Raw genomic sequence first — 18,233 nt, 5'->3', positions numbered from 1 at the left:
CTTTTAAGGTGGAATGTTTACTTGTAATGTTACTCAATGCATGAGTTGATGACGTGAATCCATCGACACACCTTAAATTTCAATATGACAACTCCATCTGTTTTTATTGTCTCTCTTACATGACTTACACTTTTAGTAATGAGTCAATCTTTAAAATGACTACAAAAAAAATTTAAAAGATAAATAATATATATATATTTATATATATACACTGTATGTGTAACTTACAACCACATTACATGAATGGCATATATTCTAATCTTCAGTTGGAGCTTGTCATAGCAATGTTTCTGTGTGTTTGGGCAGCACTAGACCCCTGCTCTTTCCTGACAAGGACTCAATGCACAAACCCGCCCTTTGCCTCCCACTGAGAGAAACTCTCATGCCTGCTTCTTTCTGTGGACTTCACTCTGTATCACTGGTGAATGAGGAAATACAGTGAGTGCTGCTGGACGGATCAGTAGGTAAAAACAACCTTGCTAACATGTAAGAGTGCTGTCTACGGTGGAAACGCTGAACATATCTGGGGTCAAGGTACCGTTTAGTAGGTGTTACTTTTTGTTCCAAAGGTACTATACCAAAAGCTTTTCATGAAAACGCATCTATAGATAAGTCCCTCATACAACCTCACTTTTAAAATAGTCCAAACAATCTCTGTCATGCATGAAACAATAAATCGGGTATTTTTTGGAGCCTCCATTGTTTCCATATTTTCATATTAGTACCACATTATATGACAAATGTAGACATACAGTATATGCCTTTGTAGAAAACTGACACAGGTTTTGTTTAATATATCTTGCTACTGTGGCTTTTTTGGTGTGCGATTTTGTCGAATAAAACCTGAAACACACGATTCTTGGTTGTATCACGTCTGTCACTCATCAGCTCAATAACTGTTTTTGCCTGCAGGAATCCTTGTGAAGCATGACAACTCAAACAGAGCCTTCCACTGTTCCAGGGATTTCTATTGTCAGATTGAAGAACCCGCTGAAGCTCACAATAAAAACTGCGATTCTTCTTTCAAGTACATACACTCAAGTCATACCACAAGAGATCCTTAAAAAAAAGGCTGTCACAGTTCAAATCAATTTGTGTAGCATAGTTCAGTTCAAAGTGTTTCAATGCACACAAAGGACAAAATATTTTATACCACATAAGATTCAGAAATCAATTGCAATAGAATAAAATGAGTTGGTAAAAACAGGCAAATTAATAATAGAAGGGGCAATAAAAGGGATAAAACTTGTGCAGTTTCAGTTCAATGACAGTGCAAAAAATAAATGAACCAATAAATAACCCTGAAATTAATGAAAGGAATCACGAATGAGTACATTAATCAATCAAAACACAGGGAAACAAGGTTTTTCATTTTGGTTAAGAAAAGCACATTTATTCGCTGAAAATTTCTTGAGAAAATTAAATGTATACTGTTTGAGATTTATAACAGCACCACACTGTTTAAGCCAGTGTTGCACACATGAAGGACAATTCATATAATCACAAAACCAAGCTTCACCTGGCTCCTCCAAGCAAAAGCACTTGTGTAAATAACTGCCACCTCTAAACTGTTCATGTCACCACGGACCACTCCACTCTGATGAGGGTCACGGAGCCATTTCCTATTTGTGTACTTAATAGCCATCACTGAATCATTGATCACTCCCTTGCCGCTATAAATTGGTTTCATTGAAGTGAGCATTTGATGATGTTGCTGTCAGTGAAGTGGCCGTGCCCTGCAGCTTTCATATTCTTCCACAAATATTTGCTTATTTCCTCAATTTGCCAAGAGATTTTCTGCAAGCCACAGCCTGGAGCGAACCTTTTGACATTTGCCAGGATTGCCAGATGGCCCGTGCATGTGTATGTGATTACGTGGCATTACGCTGTGTAGGTTTGTGTCTGTACACCACCTTGCATGCATGCACATGTTAATAACATATCAATAAGGAATATTTTAAGAAACACTTGGAACGTGTTAAATGGCATTTGTGGGAATGGCATTCAACATGCCAGGGCCTCAAAATAATTTTGAAAAGGCTAATACAACAGAGCTGTTATTTCCTATGGGTTGAAGAGGGAGATAATGTACTATCGAAGAGATTTTTTTTTTTAAGTTAAAAAAAAAAATAAATAAATAAATAAAAAAACAACAACAACAAAAAAAATCCTGAAAAGGCATTACCTTTGCTTATATCAGACTGGTTTCTCAGCAAAAGAGGCGCCTCCGCAAGGTCAAGGTTTCTTTTTCAGTACTCAGGGAGGGCAGAGCATTCAGCATTCAGCGTTCAGCATTCAACAACACAAAAGACATGAAAAATTGCATCTTAAAAACACACATAACTGTGGTGCCTTGTAGTATTTGTGGTTTGCTTGTGGGTTTTTTATGCATGCATGGTGGTGTGTCCCCTTGTTCTCTTGTGTTTCAGGGGCTGGTTGTGGCTTCCGGGTGCTGGAACTCTGAGCACACTTCCTTACCTGCGCCTCATCTCCAATCACCTCCCCCACAGTGTAAAAGCTCTTGTTCCACTCTTCTCTGGCGCCAGATTGTTTTCCGCCTCACCAGTGGTAGATCGGCCGTCTCTTATGAGAATTGCTACTAGTGTTTCGTGTAACTTTGGATTTGGATTTGTGTGCTCATTGTGCCTTCTTGTTTCTTATTGTTTCTCCAATGCCTTCCATCGATGAGCTCCAGCGCCTCGCCGCCCAGTCCCTGGCCTTCGTGCCCATCCATACCTCCCTCACCACCACGGACAATCCCAGCATTCTGTGCCACCAGCCTCACACTTCCCTTCGCCTTACCACCACCACCAATCCCTCCAGCCTCACCAGCATCCTCTGCCCTCACACTCCCTGGCTCCCTTCCTCCCTTCCTCCCTTCCTCCCTTCGTCCAACCTCCATTCCCTTCCTCATTAATTCCCAAAATCATTAAAACCCTGTTGATTGTTCCCTCACTGTCTGTGTGTTTGCGCTTGGGTCCTTCCCCCTCTTTGGTACCGAGTTGCATAACAGAGCAATCTGGCCAGCTATGGACCCAGCAAACCCAGACTCCATTACGGACGCCCTCTCCAGCCAAGGAGCCCTCATTGGCCGTCACGACGACATGCTGCGCAGGGTAATGGAGTCTCTGCAAGCTTAAACAGACACATCTCCCATATCACTGCTCAGCTCGCCCCGTGTTCTCTCTCTCCAAGCCACTGCTTCCAGTGTACCCAATCCTGTGAGTAACCCACCTGTTACTGATTCTCCATCTACCTTCCCCCACCCGGCTAGAGAACCCTTTGTTCTTCCACCGGAACATTATTCCTGGGTTCCTGTGTCCGGTTCCTTCTCCAGTGTTCACTAGTTTTTGATAAGCAACTGTCTAGTTATCCCTCCAACAGGTCCCAGATTGCATACGTAATGAATTTATGATGGGGTGAAGCTGTTCAGTGGGCAGCCGCGTTATGGGAGAGAGGTTCCCCTGTTTTGCTTTCTTTTTTGGATTTTTCTACTGAGCTTCGTAGGGTGTTTGACCATCCTGTTCAGGGCCAGGAACAGCTAATCGGCTTGTTTCTCTACGTCAAGGCACTAACGCGGCAGCCTCTTATTCTATCGTTTTTTATATTTTGGCTTTGGAAAGTGGCTGGGATGAGACTGCTCTCATGGGGGTGTTTCTCAGGGGATTATCCGAAGAATTTAAGGACGAACTAGCCTCCTGGGATGAGCCCAGTTCCCTTGAGAATCAAATCTCCTTAGCCATTAAAATCAATAATTGCCTTAGGGAGAGAAATTGGGATAGAGTGGGTAGGTCCCATAGGTCAGCTCCACCTCCAACTCCAACCCCTTTTAGTTACTTCTAGTGTTTCCCAACCTCCTTCCCAGTCTCCAATGCCCTCAGCTGTCCCGGAGGAGCCTATGCAAGTGAGCACAGCTAGGCTTACTCCTGCAGAACGCCAATGCAGAATAATTAACAACCTGTGCATCTACTGCGCTCAAGCTGGACATTATATGGCAACCTGTCCCTCGTTGCCAAAAGGCAAGGCTCATTAGTGAAGGAGAGTGAGCTGGTGAGCCAAACAATGTCTTCTTACAGCTCTCCAGCTTGGATCTACCTGACAGCTTGCATCCAGTGTGGTCAGTCCATTCAAACTCAGGTGCTGATTGATTCGGGAGCTGATGATAATTCTGTTGATGAGACCCTGGTGGAAAAGACTGGCTTCTCCCTCAAAGCTCTAGATGTCCCCAAGAAGGTAACAGCTCTCGATGGACGGTTGATCGCCTTTGTAACTCACCGCACTGCTCTCCTCTCCCTCTATATCTCAGGCAATCACTACAGAAGCACCCAGCTTTTTTTGTAATCCCCTCCCCCTTACTCCCGTGGTTTTCGGATTACCCTGGTTAAACACCCACAACCCCAAATTGACTAGAAGATTTCCACTATCACCAGTTGGAGTCTTCAATGCGTTCCCTTTGTCTCCGTTCAGCATTCCCTGCTCCCTCTTACTCAGCTCCTTCTCCAGTCCCTCCTGACCTGTCCTCTGTTCCCCCGGAATATCACGACCTGGCCACTTTTTTCAGTAAGGACCTGGCGCTATTCCTACCCCCTTACCGCCCCTATGACTGCGCCATTGACCTTCGCCCCAGAGCTCCTCTTCCCTCCAGTTGACTCTACACTTTGTCACGCCCGGAGAGAGAGGCCATGGAAACATACATCCAGGATTCCCTGCAGGCTGGTCTCATTTGCCCCTCCTCCTCTCTGTTAGGCACGGGACTTTTCTTCGTCAAGAAAAATGACACGTCCCTCCACCCATGCATTGACTTTTGTGGTCTTAATGATATAACCATAAAAAACAAGTACCCTTTGCTCCTCATCGACCCTATTTTTAAATCCCTTCACCATGCACAAATGTTCAGTAAATTGGATCTCCAAAATGCAGACCACCTCATATGTATTAAGGAAGGAGACGAGTGGAAGACCACCTTCAAGACTCCCCTCGGCCATTTCGAGTACTTGGTCATGCCATTTGGACTTACTAATGCCCCTGCCATTGTTAAAGCCCTCATGAACGACGTGCCTCCATTCCCTTCCTCATTCTTTCCCAAAATCATTAAAACCCTGTTGATTGTTCCCTCACTGTCTGTGTTTTTGCTCTTGGGTCCTTCCTCTCCTTTGGTACCGAGTTGCGTAACACATAACCACAGTATTTAAGCTGCTAATATTTGCTTCCCCCTAGTCTATTACTGTCAAACTGGTTTTAGTTTTTAGCTTAGTTTTTTTCTCTTTTGGTGCCTTAACTATCAGTCAGAAGGGAAAAAAAAGAGGATGAAATTCATGGTTGGAAGGATGGGATAAATCCAGGACCTTCTGTTAGAGGACAGGTAAATCGAGAGGGGATTCATCTATAAACTTACTAAGCCACAGAACGTGCAGTTAAGGACGTAGGCACCAGCTACCTCTCTGTAAGCTCGGCTACATTTGAGCTAAATTTGTGCTAAAGTTAAGCTCTTATGTCTATTTTGAAAATTGTTGCTGGTGCTTTTTGTGGTCCACCAGGAGCTTTCAATCTTTCAAAGCGCCTCTCAAGCAGGAGCGACTTTTTCTATATGCCGATCTGACAGAGCAGAGACTCTGGCAAGAGAAGGAGAGGAGGCATGTGCTCTATGGTGAATAAGGACTGGTGTGATAATAGAAATGTGAGGGGCTGTTCTGCTCCTACTGGTTATTATCAGAGCAGAGTCGCTGTCTGTGTTGCAGGAAGAGCAACCACATGGCCGTCATGTTGAGGTTTGGATGTGTGGGCATTTAAATCATTCCACAACCAGAAACCACAGACTACCAGAACCACTTGGAAACATAGAAAATTATAATGCAGCAGACAACAATGAATAAAGATCCGACAAAGGAATAAATGACAGCACACAAGTTAAAGGAACTGATAGGATCTGACTTTGCTAAGTTGTAGCAAAATAAAGCAAGCAAAGTTTATTTATAGATCACCTTTCGCAGACACCAGTCACAAAGTGCATCACAAACAAAATCAAATAAACAAATTAGAAAATAAAGGTATAATCTGTTTTAAAATTATTTAATTCCATGTGATGAATAGATCACGCTTGATTGATTGATAAAGATGTTAGATTCAGTGAAACCAAGACATGAGAGGCTCCTTCCCTCAAAATCATGTCTGAAAATAATTTTAATGCTGATGTGCTTATCTAGGTCCCCTGGCATTATCACTGTGTACTGACAGCAGTATGGGCAGCTTTCTCTGCGTCAGAGACTGTTGTGACAACTTATGTCCTTAGGTTTCACTTCTTTATTCCATACTACATTATAATTCTGGGCAGGTTTCGAGTATGCAGTGTGGTCATACTATAAATATGGGATAAAATAATACATGCTTAAAATAGTGTGTGTTTGTGTGTTGTTGATGGACACTATTGTCCCACAGTGCAATGCACAAGGGACATTGAGGAGCTGCTTGCAGCTGAAAATACAAAAGTAAACAAAACTATGAATGGTGGAGAAACAGCTCCTGAAGCAACTTCTATTGTTTTGAAAAACATTTTTTTACTTTCTCTTTGTCAAGTTTAAGAATAGTTTGATTGACCTCCAATAGTGCATGTGTTGTTTCTGTTGTATGTTTATTTTTTATGCGCTAACTGCGAACAGTATACTACAAAGATTAGTATATTGCTTTTTTGCTAATATTAAGTGGAACTTCTGCATTCAGTGTGAACCCAGCGTTAGACAGTTAGACAGGGTAGGAACGAAGATCGACCGGTAAATCGAGAGCTTTGCCTTTCGGCTGAGCTCCCTCTTCACCACGACAGATCAGTGCAGAGTCCGCGTTACTGCAGACGCTGCACCGCCTGTCGATCTCCCGCTCCATCCTTCCCTCATTCGTCAACAAGACCCCGAGGTACTTAAACTCCTCCACTTGGGGCAGGATCTTGTCCCTGATCCGGAGGGGGCACGCCACCCTTTTCGGCTGAGAACCATGGCCTCGGATTTGGAGGTGCTGATTCTCATCCCAGCCGCTTCACACTCGGCTGCGAATCGATCCAGTGAGAGCTGGAGGTCACGGCCCGATGAAGCCAACAGGACCACATCATCTGCAAAGAGCAGAGACCCAATCCTGAGGTCAACAAACCAGACCCCCTCAACACCCTGGCTGCACCTAATATTCTGTCCATAAAAGTTATGAACAGAATCGGAGACAAAGGGCAGCCCTGGCGGAGTCCAACCCTCACTGGAAACAAGTTTGACTTACTGCCGGCAATGCGGACCAAGGTCTTGCACCGGTCATACAGGGAACGGACAGCCCATATCAGGGGGTCCGAAACCCCATATTCCTGGAGAACCCCGCACAGGACAACATCCAAGGCCTTGAGGAACTCGTCCACCCCTGGGGCCCTGCCACCAAGGAGCTTTTTAACCACCTCGGCAACCTCAGCCCCAGAGATAGAAGAGCCCACCCCCGAGTGCCCAGGCCCTGCTTCCTCACCGGAAGGTGTTGGTGTGATTGAGGAGGTCTTCGAAGTATTCCTTCCACTGATCCACAACGTCCTGAGTCGAGGTCAGCAGCGCCCCATCCCCACCATACACAGTGTTGACAGAGCACTGCTTCCCCCTCCTGAGATGCCGGATGGTTGTCCAGAACCTCTTCGAAGCCGTCCAGAAGTCGTTCTCCATGGCCTCACCAAACTCCTCCCACGTCCGGGTTTTTGTCTCGGCGATCACTGCAGCTACATTCTGCTTGGCCTGTTGGTACCTGTCTGCTGCCTCCGGAGTCCCACAGGCCAAGAAGGCCCGATAGGACTCCTTCTTCAGCCCTTACCGCCAGTGTCCACCAGCAGGTTCAGGTGTTGCCGCCCCGACAGGCACCGACCACCTTACGGCCACAGCACCGGTCGGCCGCCTCAGCACTGGAGGCACGGAACATGGCCCACTCGGACTCAATGTCCCCCGCCTCCCTTGGGACATGGTCGAAGCTCTCCCGAAGGTGGGAGTTGAAGCTCCTTCTGACGGGAGACTCTGCCAGACGTTCCCAGCAGACCCTCACAATGCGTTTGGGTCTGCCAGGTCTGACCGGCGTCCTCCCCCACCATCGGAGCCAGCTCACCACCAGGTGGTGATAGGTTGACAGCTCCGCCCCTCTCTTCACCCGAGTGTCCAAGACATATGGCCGCAAATCCGATGATACGACTACAAAGTCGATGATTGAACTGTGGCTTAGCGTGTCCTGATGCCAAGTGCGCATATGGACACCCTTATGCTTGAACATGGTGTTCGTTATGGACAATCTGTGGCGAGCACAGAAGTCCAATAACAAAACACCACTCGGGTTCAAATCGGAGGGGCCATTCCTCCCGATCACGCCTCTCCAGGTCTCACTGTCGTTGCCAATGTGAGCGTTGAAGTCCCCCAGCAGAACAAGGGAGTCCCCAGAAGGAGCACTCTCCAGCACCCCCTCTAAGGACTCCAAAAAGGGTGGATACTCTGGACTGCTTATTGGACCATAGGCACAAACAACAGTCAGGATCCGTCCCCCAACCTGAAGGCGGAGGGACGCTACCCTCTCATTCACCGGGGTAAACTCCAATGTACAGGCACTGAGCCGGGGGGCAATAAGTATTGCCACCCCTGCCCGGCGCCTCTCACCAGTGGCAACTCCAGAGTGGGAGAGAGTCCATTCCCTCTCGAGAAGACTGGTTCCGGAGCCCACGCTGTATGTCAAGGTGAGGCAGACTATATCCAGTCGGAACTTCTCAACCTCATGCACCAGCTCAGGCTCCTTCCCCACCAAAGAGATGACATTCCATGTCCCTAGAGCTAGCTTCTGCAGTCGAGGATCAGACTGCCAAGGTCCCCACCTTCGGCTGCCACCCAACTCACACTGCACCCATCCCCTATGGCCCCTCCTACGGGTGGTGAGCCCATGGGCAGGAGGTCCCATGTCACCTCTTCGGGCTATGCCCAGCCGGTCCTCATGGGTAAAGGCCCGGCCACCAGGCGCTCGCCATCGTGCCCCACCCCCAGGCCTTGCTCCGGGGGGGGGGCCCAGTGACCCAGGTCCGGGCGAGGGAAAATCTGGACCATTCGTCTTATTCATCATAAGGATCTGGTGAGCTACATTTTGTCTGGTCCCTCCCCTAGGACCTATTTGCCATGGGTGACCCTACCATGGGCATAAAGCCCCCGACAACTGAGCTCCTAGGATCACTGGGACACGCAAACCCCTCCACCATGATAAGGTGGTAGCTCAGGGAGGGAACATGTAATTTTTCTTTCAAATATCCACATAGTTTTACCACTGGATTTTCTTTAGGTTTAGGCAACAATATCTCTTGATTAAAACGATCATGAATTGGTTTCAAATCATTACATTTGTTATGTAACTTAAATGAACAAGTCTGTAATGTGACACAATTATGTCACATTACAACACATTCTCCTCCCAAGTTGACACATATTGCTGCTTTGCAGTGGACTTCCACATTTACATATTACGCTCTAGGTATCCCTCTGTGTCAACTGTTAACATTCCCAGATGCCGCTACTGTGATGTAAACACAAAAACATGGTGGGATTATGCTGCACATGGTTATGTTTAGGACACAACAGCACATGGAAACCAACAGCAGGATGTCAACAGTTGGCACATATGGTTAGGAGTGGGCAAGGAGGCACTTGGTAAGGTGCAGAAAAAAACAAGACAGGTCGATTGGAAGGAAACACTGACCACTCGCCCTAACCCTGTAGGGACCTTCACGCTCCTCATATCATGATGTTACCAGCAGCGTTTCAACCTGACACTGTTCAGCAGTGTATCATGAGGACGTGGCAGGTTTCATCTGGCTGCGTTTTTAAACTGGCATTCTCCATCTGTGTATCATGCTGCAGCAGCAGGTGCCATGCAGCTGTCTGGCATCTCATAATATCACTGTCAATGGTCCTGTCTGCCCACCATCCCAGCTAATGCCATCCAGTGGCGTATCATGCAGACACAGATGGCTTTTTGCACCAGGATGTTATGCCAAAATCAGTGCAAAAGTGGCATTATTTGATGACTTTGGAATGAGAACAGGCTGCACATAACTAGCGTTATATCAAGCATGTCATGTGACCTGAACTTTGTCACGTAGTTTTAAAAACTCATCATTGACTCTTGCTTTTTAAACAGGACATGAAAAGTGGTATCCTGGGTGACAGTCCTGTGTTTGTTTAAACCATCCATCCACCACTTCTCCCACCTGCCCTTGGCAGACTTTTTTGCTCTTTATACATGTCACTACTACATATGATTTACACCAGAAGTAGTTAATAATCCGATACGTCTCATGCAGACATAAAAGAGTGTGCTGTGTGTTTGGATGCCCAGGACCACTGACCAAGATGTTGGAAGAGATTGTTTCACAGCCTTTGACATCAAACACAAAGTCAGTACGTGTTTTCAGTTTTTAACAAGGTAGAAAATGATCCAAGATTGCACCACAAATGGTAACCTTCATGTGGCACTCTCCAGTATTTATAGGTGTAAATAGCAGGCCTCCTTCAGAAAACCTGAGGGGCCTGGCAGAGGAATACAACACTAGTATTTCACTAATATACTCTGGAGCAAGGTTATGTAAAGACTTATAGATGATGAGAATCTTGAATTAATTCCTTAATTTAATCGGAGGCCAGTGAAGTGATATTAGAACTAGGATGATGTGAGAGTGACATGAGATGTTATGATTAGTCTTGCTGCAGAGTTTTGGTCTTACTGTAACCAAATAACAGCATATCGACTAAAGCAGGAATAAAAGGAGAGGACATACAAAGCATGGATTATTATTTCCAATTGCTTGAAAGATAACAGTGGGCACATTTTTTGCAATATTCCTCAAGTGAAAGTAGCAGGACAGAACAGTGTCTTGATGTGTTAATCAAATTTCAGCTGGTCGTCAAAAATGACACCCAGATTTTTGGCAAAAGATGCTGAAAAACAGCAGTGTCACACTTGTCTTTTGCATTCCCCACACAGGACGGGACAGATCCCACAGGGCGGTTTGTTATCGCTGACTTTATTATATTGTCTACATTATGAGATTGATGAGAATGTGCACTTTTGGTGACAGGATTTCATTTGATTATATTTGATGCACACCGGTTCCGCGCTCCTCTCTCCCTTGTCACATCTCTTCAGGAGGCCCTGACAGATCCTGTCTGGATAAGCCACTGCTGTTAGAGGTTTTCTCATGACATGTGCCCATATCTCATCAGTGAGCCTTTGATGTGCACTTTATCGAAAATTGCCATGGATTGATGTTGGTTGGATAATGTGTGTGTTGAAGTCCTCTAAACTACACAATGATAAAATAGAGACTTGGCATATTCCTCAGCTAAAAATGCACATTTACCCTCTCACACAGGGATGCACACTTACATCCTTTATCCGACAAAAGAGCATATACACAGTATTTTTTAAAAGGTGGGAAACCCACTAAATATATACTCAGAACACGTTTTCATCACAACTTGTCATTTTCATGGTGTTTTGTCAGTGGACTTCCACGTCTTCATTATTATGCACTTGATATTAACATTCTGGGATACTGTTACCGGGATGTCAACAAATGGACTTGGTGGGATGACGCTGCACATGCTCATGTTAAGGCAACAACAGCACATGGCAAACACCCCTGGGAAGTCAACAAAAACACATGCTGGAACGAATGTTTAGGTTTAGGTGATAAAGTCACAGATGGTTAGGATTAGAAAAAGGAGACACAAGGTAAGATGTAGGATAAAAACATCACATTCAGACTTAAAGCTAACACTGAACTCCTGTACCGAGGTTTGTTCAAGCTACCACCTCCCCATGGCCACCCTCACGCTCTTTATATTACTTTGTTACTGCCAGCATTTCAACCTTATGCTGTCCTGCTGTTTTTCATGCGCATGCACTGGCTCCCTTCGGCTGCATTGTCAATTGATGTCGCCCATGCACCTATCGGTTGGACATGGTAGGTGCTGTCCGGCCGTCCATTGGCATATAATAACACCACAACCAGTTCTGTCTGGCTGCCCACCTGATGCCGTCTAGTGTTGTGATGTATTTGATTGGAGAGAAAACAGGCTGAACCTTTTCTTACTGACAGGCTCCGCAGGCACAAACACTAATTTAACATGCTAAGGTTGCCATGAAACAATCTGTAACAGCGACATCTAGAGCAACAGACAGTCAACAACAGCCTGATATTGACCAACGGCCGACTGCTGGCTTGCTGTTTCAGGGCTGACTTATTCAGTCTCTCAAACTCAGTGCCTACTAATTTGGAACAATTTTCAAAAGCTGCTGCTTGGACAAAGATGAACAGAATTTGTGGGGGCGCATCACTGCATCATGCGGGAAAAGGTGCAAAATTAGTGCCAGTTGTCATTGGAGCTGATCAAAGCTGGCTCCAATAAATACGTGTTGACTTTTGCAGGGTCTCTTGTACTTGGAATGAATGTATTGTTGAATGTAAATGAATGTAACCTTTTGCAATAAAGACTGCACACGCTTGAGGTTCTTGTGAGGTCAAGAGAGTTGTTGAGTCTAATTGAGAACCACAATATCAGATATAGACAATAACCTCAGCTCAATAAAGACTGTAATTATTTCAAATTGATTGCTGCATAACAGAACAGACAGCCACCTTATATGAAGCAAAAAGCCCATTTTGTTATCTTTCACTCACATTCTTCCCAAACAGTCTTTGTTAAGTGAAGCACTGGAGACCCACAGATGTCAGCGACGGGGAGAAGAAACACAACAAAGTGCCAGCGTATTTCGAATGTTTGGCGACAATCCTGGCTGCCGACACAAACCCCGCTTTCAGATGTACGCTGCCTCCAAACGAGGAAGCAAATTGCAGGATGCCAATTGTTTTTTTCTCTGTGCTGCAAAAATAATTACACATTCATACAAAACTGATTTGAGATGGTTTTAAGGGGTGGGGTGGGGGTGGGGGCAAGGGAGAGAGGAGCTTGGCATGATTGCACATTATTTGGCGTAATTACGCTTTCACTTGAGGATCCGTGTGTTCACCCCGCCACAACATTGTGTTTTCAGTTGGATTTTTGAAAAATGGATTTGTCACCTCTTTGTGAATACAAATGCACATGCATTCTTCAGTGAAAGCTTCACATTATCACACATTTTACTCTTAAAACAGCACCGCCCTCTCAGTGTTTTGCTCTCTGCTAACAAGGCTGATGGACTGTTTCATTTTTTTAATGTCAACAGTTTTCCGATTACTGATTAGGTTATGAGCTTTTCGCAGCACACGTGAAATGATCACAATGTTGGAAAATCTCCAGGGTTAAAAATGGTGGCATTTACTTTTGCTTCTTTCCTTTCTTTACAACACAAACAAATCTCCCCACCTGCTTTTAAAGGCAAAATAAATCCACTACAGAGCTGTACTTTTTTGTAGATCAAATCCTGCACACTGCCAGCAAAATAGTTCTCTTTTATCATGACCAAGATGTCAAATCCGACGACCCCTCCTCTTTTTTTTTGTCTCTACGAAGAGCCTGTTAAGTCCGCACCTTTCAACTCGGAAAATCACAGCGGGAGAGCTGTCCAGCAGAGCCGGGTCAGAGGTAATGCACAGTGAAGGGGACATTGCTGGGAGAGAATGGATTGTTTCCTCAGCATTAAAAGCTTAATGGACACAGAAAAACTACCTTTGATGCTATAGCTGTGAAATGAAGATGAAAAATAGAGCCAGGCAGGGAGAATGAATTGGAGATTCGGTGGGCTCAGAGGCAAAGAAACTGCAGAGGACACATTTAGAGGACAGTTATTTATGTTTTCTATAAACTATCTGTGACAATTTTTCATATATCTCAAAAGTGTGACCTTCATGTTTATGCCACCCCATCAATCAGTTTAAAGAATAAAACCTCATCATCTGATATTAATGTGCACATCTTGTATTCATAGTCGTAACACATGAGGGCAATCAGATAAGGAATTCATAAAATGGTGATATTCAGATGTTACTCTCAAAGAAATACACAAGCAGCAACACTGTGCATATTGGCACATTGGTTGCCTTTAACTATGAGTACCGAGAAGCAAAAGTGGCTTTGAGTTTGGCATTTCAGTTTTTTTTTGGTTTTTTTTTAAATCCATCACCTATTAAGATGAGACAGCTGTTCTGACAGATGTTCCAATGGGTACTTTGAAATTTAAGTGACCAGTGTAGGGGAAGAAGTAAAGTAAAAAAGAAGAAGTAAAATGATCCTGTCTCATTTGCATTTTGACTCATAGGGTCGGTTGTAGAAACCAACACATTTTCACTCCCGACTCGTCAAATACCGAAGCTTAGTCAGTGGTCCAATGCATCAAGATATAATGCTCTACGTACTGCTAAAGAGTCAGTTTTGTATGTGTCAGGAAGAGCATGTCAGTTTCTCCTTGATGCATACGTCGTCTTTTGTTCACATTTTCCAGTCATGACATGCATACAGTCTCATTTCAAAATGCATTTCTAAAGCAGGCTTAATAAGTTTTTAGGCTTACTTGGTTAGGTTTGTGGAAAATATCATGGTTTCGGTTAAATAAGGTTGGTTTGTTATTGACATTATGTACATTATGTAGTAAAACAATCAAACAAACAAACAACAATAAAACTTATTGTTGACTTTTAGTTTCACACAAGAAGCAACCTTCCGTGATGAGATCCTGATTCTAATGTTAAAATGCCCAATTTCTTGGTTTGGTCTTATTGGTCTTAAATTGTGCCTCATTATGTCAGTATCAGTCTCTGAGGGCTGGTGAGTGAGTATTGGTATTTAACAAATAAAGATTGAGAACAGTTTGTGGTAACAGTCTTTCTTTTTTTTTTTTTTTTTTTTAATTTTTTTTTTTTAAACTTTATTTTTTCCTTTTTATAACACAAACATGAGGTCATTAACACATATTAAGTTCACACTAAATAAAACAGACGTATAGAGGGTACCAGTCACAGGATAATTCACTCTGGTTCAGAAACTCAAAGTTCAAGATCAGAAAAAACAAATTTTTTCTTCATTTCTTCAAACAATTTCAGTCATCACACTCTGCATCTCATCAAGTATGCGACCCATTTAGCCCAGTATTCTTTTCCCTTTTCCTCCTGTAATCTCAAAGTAAAAGTTACATTCCATACTGTGTATAGTGTTTATTATGTTTTTCCATTGGTTGAGGGTGGGAGGTTCTCTTATGGTAACAGTCTTTCAAACTAACTTTAATCTTCAACAGAAAGAAACTTTTCTTTTTATATTTGTATATACTTAACCCTGCCTCCTAGAAATTAAGTATATATAGTGCTAAATTGTTCTTCTAATTACTATAATTAATAACTATGATGAAAAACGTGTTTGCTACCTTGATTATGTTCAGAGGCAACTTTTCTTTTCTTGTCTTTTAAAAAAAAAAATAATAATAAAGTACTACAAAGTTCAGGAAGTGAGTGCCTTTATTCACTATGAGCCAATATTTTATTTTTTATGTTTTTATGTCAGTGGGCATTTTTGCTGATATAATTAGCATATAGAAGTTCATTAAAAACTTTTCCTTATTACAGAGCTGATTTAAAAAGAAAAAAATGTAATCAGGGCTGCATTATCTTTCCCTCAAAATGGGTTTTTTTGTTGAAAATTAGCAGTATATAAATGAAATTTCAAGGAGGCAGTGTTGTGTGGTTTAGCTGTAAGAATAATGTAACCACACAAATCTTTCTTCTTCATTTTGTTTTCTGTCTTGTGCCTTTTTACAGTCATCAGTTGTCAATGTCTAACATTTAAGCATCATTCTCTATGAATGAATAAAAATAAAGCAGTTTCACATTAAAATATCTTTGTTTTTCTCTCTCTAATCTCGGTGATGTGAAAAAGTGAATGGCACTATCTAAGACAGTATATGATTTGTCCTTTCTGGGCTACTGTAGATACATGGCAGTGCAACATGGCAACCTCTGTAGATGAGGACCCACTCCCTATGTACATATAAATGGCTCATTCTATGGCAATCCAATGGTTCTTATATTTTGTTATTATACACTAAAGAATATATCTATTGTCCTACACACTGGACCCTGAACTTATTATCATAAAGTACATGTGCACAATGTTATGGTTATAGAATGACAGCACCTTCAGCATAAAGATAAGCTCCTTATAAGCCTGGCTTTTAATTATCTGTTTCCTCTTTAAAGCAAAATCTCTACACTGCCGTATCTTCTTTAAAAAAATCGATCTGAGTTTCTAGGACCTCTCCCTTGCCTGTCTGCATCACTGATAATGATGGGTGTTGCTCCACTGACAGCCGCCTGTCACCAACACGGCATCTCAAGGTCATTTCCTAGAGTTGTTATCAGCACTTGTTGCTCTTATGCTGCTTCACAAACAAATAACATTATGTGGCAAACTTTTTTTTTGTACACAGCTGGTGCAAAGAAGCTTAAGTTGTTTGCTTGACATTCTTTCCAGTTGTTTAAATATTGCAAATGAATGTGAATAATAATGACTAGAACTGACAGCTGTTAATATGACATCATGTCTGAGTCATTTGTATTATTCTATGTATATAAACCTTCACTAAATGTGGGACTCTGTGTTCATTACCAGTGCGGCACATGCATTGTTCGTTACCACCCACATTTGTTAAAAGTTGTAAAAACTGTAAACTCCTGCTGCAGGTTGAGAATAAGGACTGACCCCAGATATGAGAATAAATCACTCGTGCTGATGCTGAATATAAAAGCCCCAGAGGGGGGATGCTCAATGACGCTTAGTCTCAACAATGTGCATATTTGTGCTGACAAAGTGGTGCAGCAGTTTTCATCTAAAAAGGCAAAATATATCCCATCAGATAAATAAAGGATTTTATGCAAGAGGAATAATTCATGTTTTGTTGGAAGTTGTTGTTCAAGTTTTATTGACTACGTTCTGCCAAGATACAATTAACATTTATGGATATTTAATTTTATGACCGAATTTCAATTCCAAAAATATCAATATGACGCAGAGGACACAACAGGCTGGACACATACTTTAAATCCCCTTCACTGAAGCAGAAAAGAAAAACATGACATTGTAACAATACCCAAATACAACAAAACCAGTGGCAATTTCTAAGAGAAAATGATATAATTTCCTTTTGCCGCACAGTGAAAGTTGATGATCAGTGTATGGAACATGACAACAAAAGAATTTCCTCCTATATTAAACTGTCAAAATATTTACCTCGAGGTCAATGTGATGTATATTTTTTTCATGAATACAAAACATACACAAACATTTATTTTCATACTAATTCAATGCAAACCCTACATGAATGATTCATAAAGTGGAGGACAAGAAACGCACCTTGTGGTATAACTGGCTTTACACTTTGTGGGAATAAAAAGGAACAATGACTCATCAGTAATTATTGGGAATAAATATACTTCAGATTATCTGAAATGTGCCAAATAATTAATCCTCCGTCTTTGATATAATAGTCTGCTCGGTCTTGTACGCACATCAGCTTGGGTGGAGTTTGCAGATGGAAGTTGATCACAAGCACTTTGAAACAGTTATGTCTCAGACATTTAAAGTGTTTCCAAAGCAGTTCTAAATTTGGTCTTTTTCACTGAAATCATTTAAGAGATCTGACAAGAATATACATCAAATACATCTCACTGCATTTCGGCGGGAGGATCCTTGGAGACGGGCAGGGAGGGAGGATCCTCCTCTAGTTTTGGAGATGAAAAGGGGAACTTTATCTGTGAATTAGTTTGGAAACTTGGCTTTATAAGTCCACTAAATAAGGCCGGTATATGCATCAGTTTAATTTTATCTCTGTTGCTACATCTATTCACCAACAGAAAAGTCACTAAATGACAAGTATTAATGAAGAGCAATTTGCAAAGTGTATAAAATATGTATAATTTAAGTGTACATTTACAAGAGTGACAAAAGCAGATAAAGAGTTAAATTTGCGCATAATTCATTTTTCATTTCATTTTATATACTTTAATGTCCCTGTAGGGAAATTTGTTGTGGATTTGCTAGTCCTGCAGTACACACCAGCAATTGACAGCACACAGCAAAATAAACCCATTTAAAAATCATCCCACAACACCATAAAAAAAGTTGCACCAGCAACCAATTTGCACTTCTGGCTGAGGTGACGCATAGCACAACCTTCAATAATAAAATGATCAATAATAAATAATAGTATCATGT

Source organism: Plectropomus leopardus, chromosome 5, assembly GCF_026936395.1.
Source record: "Plectropomus leopardus strain MGB_pleo_1.0 chromosome 5, ASM2693639v1, whole genome shotgun sequence".
Classification (NCBI taxonomy): Eukaryota; Metazoa; Chordata; class Actinopteri; order Perciformes; family Serranidae; genus Plectropomus; species Plectropomus leopardus.
This window is presented reverse-complemented; position numbering follows the sequence as displayed.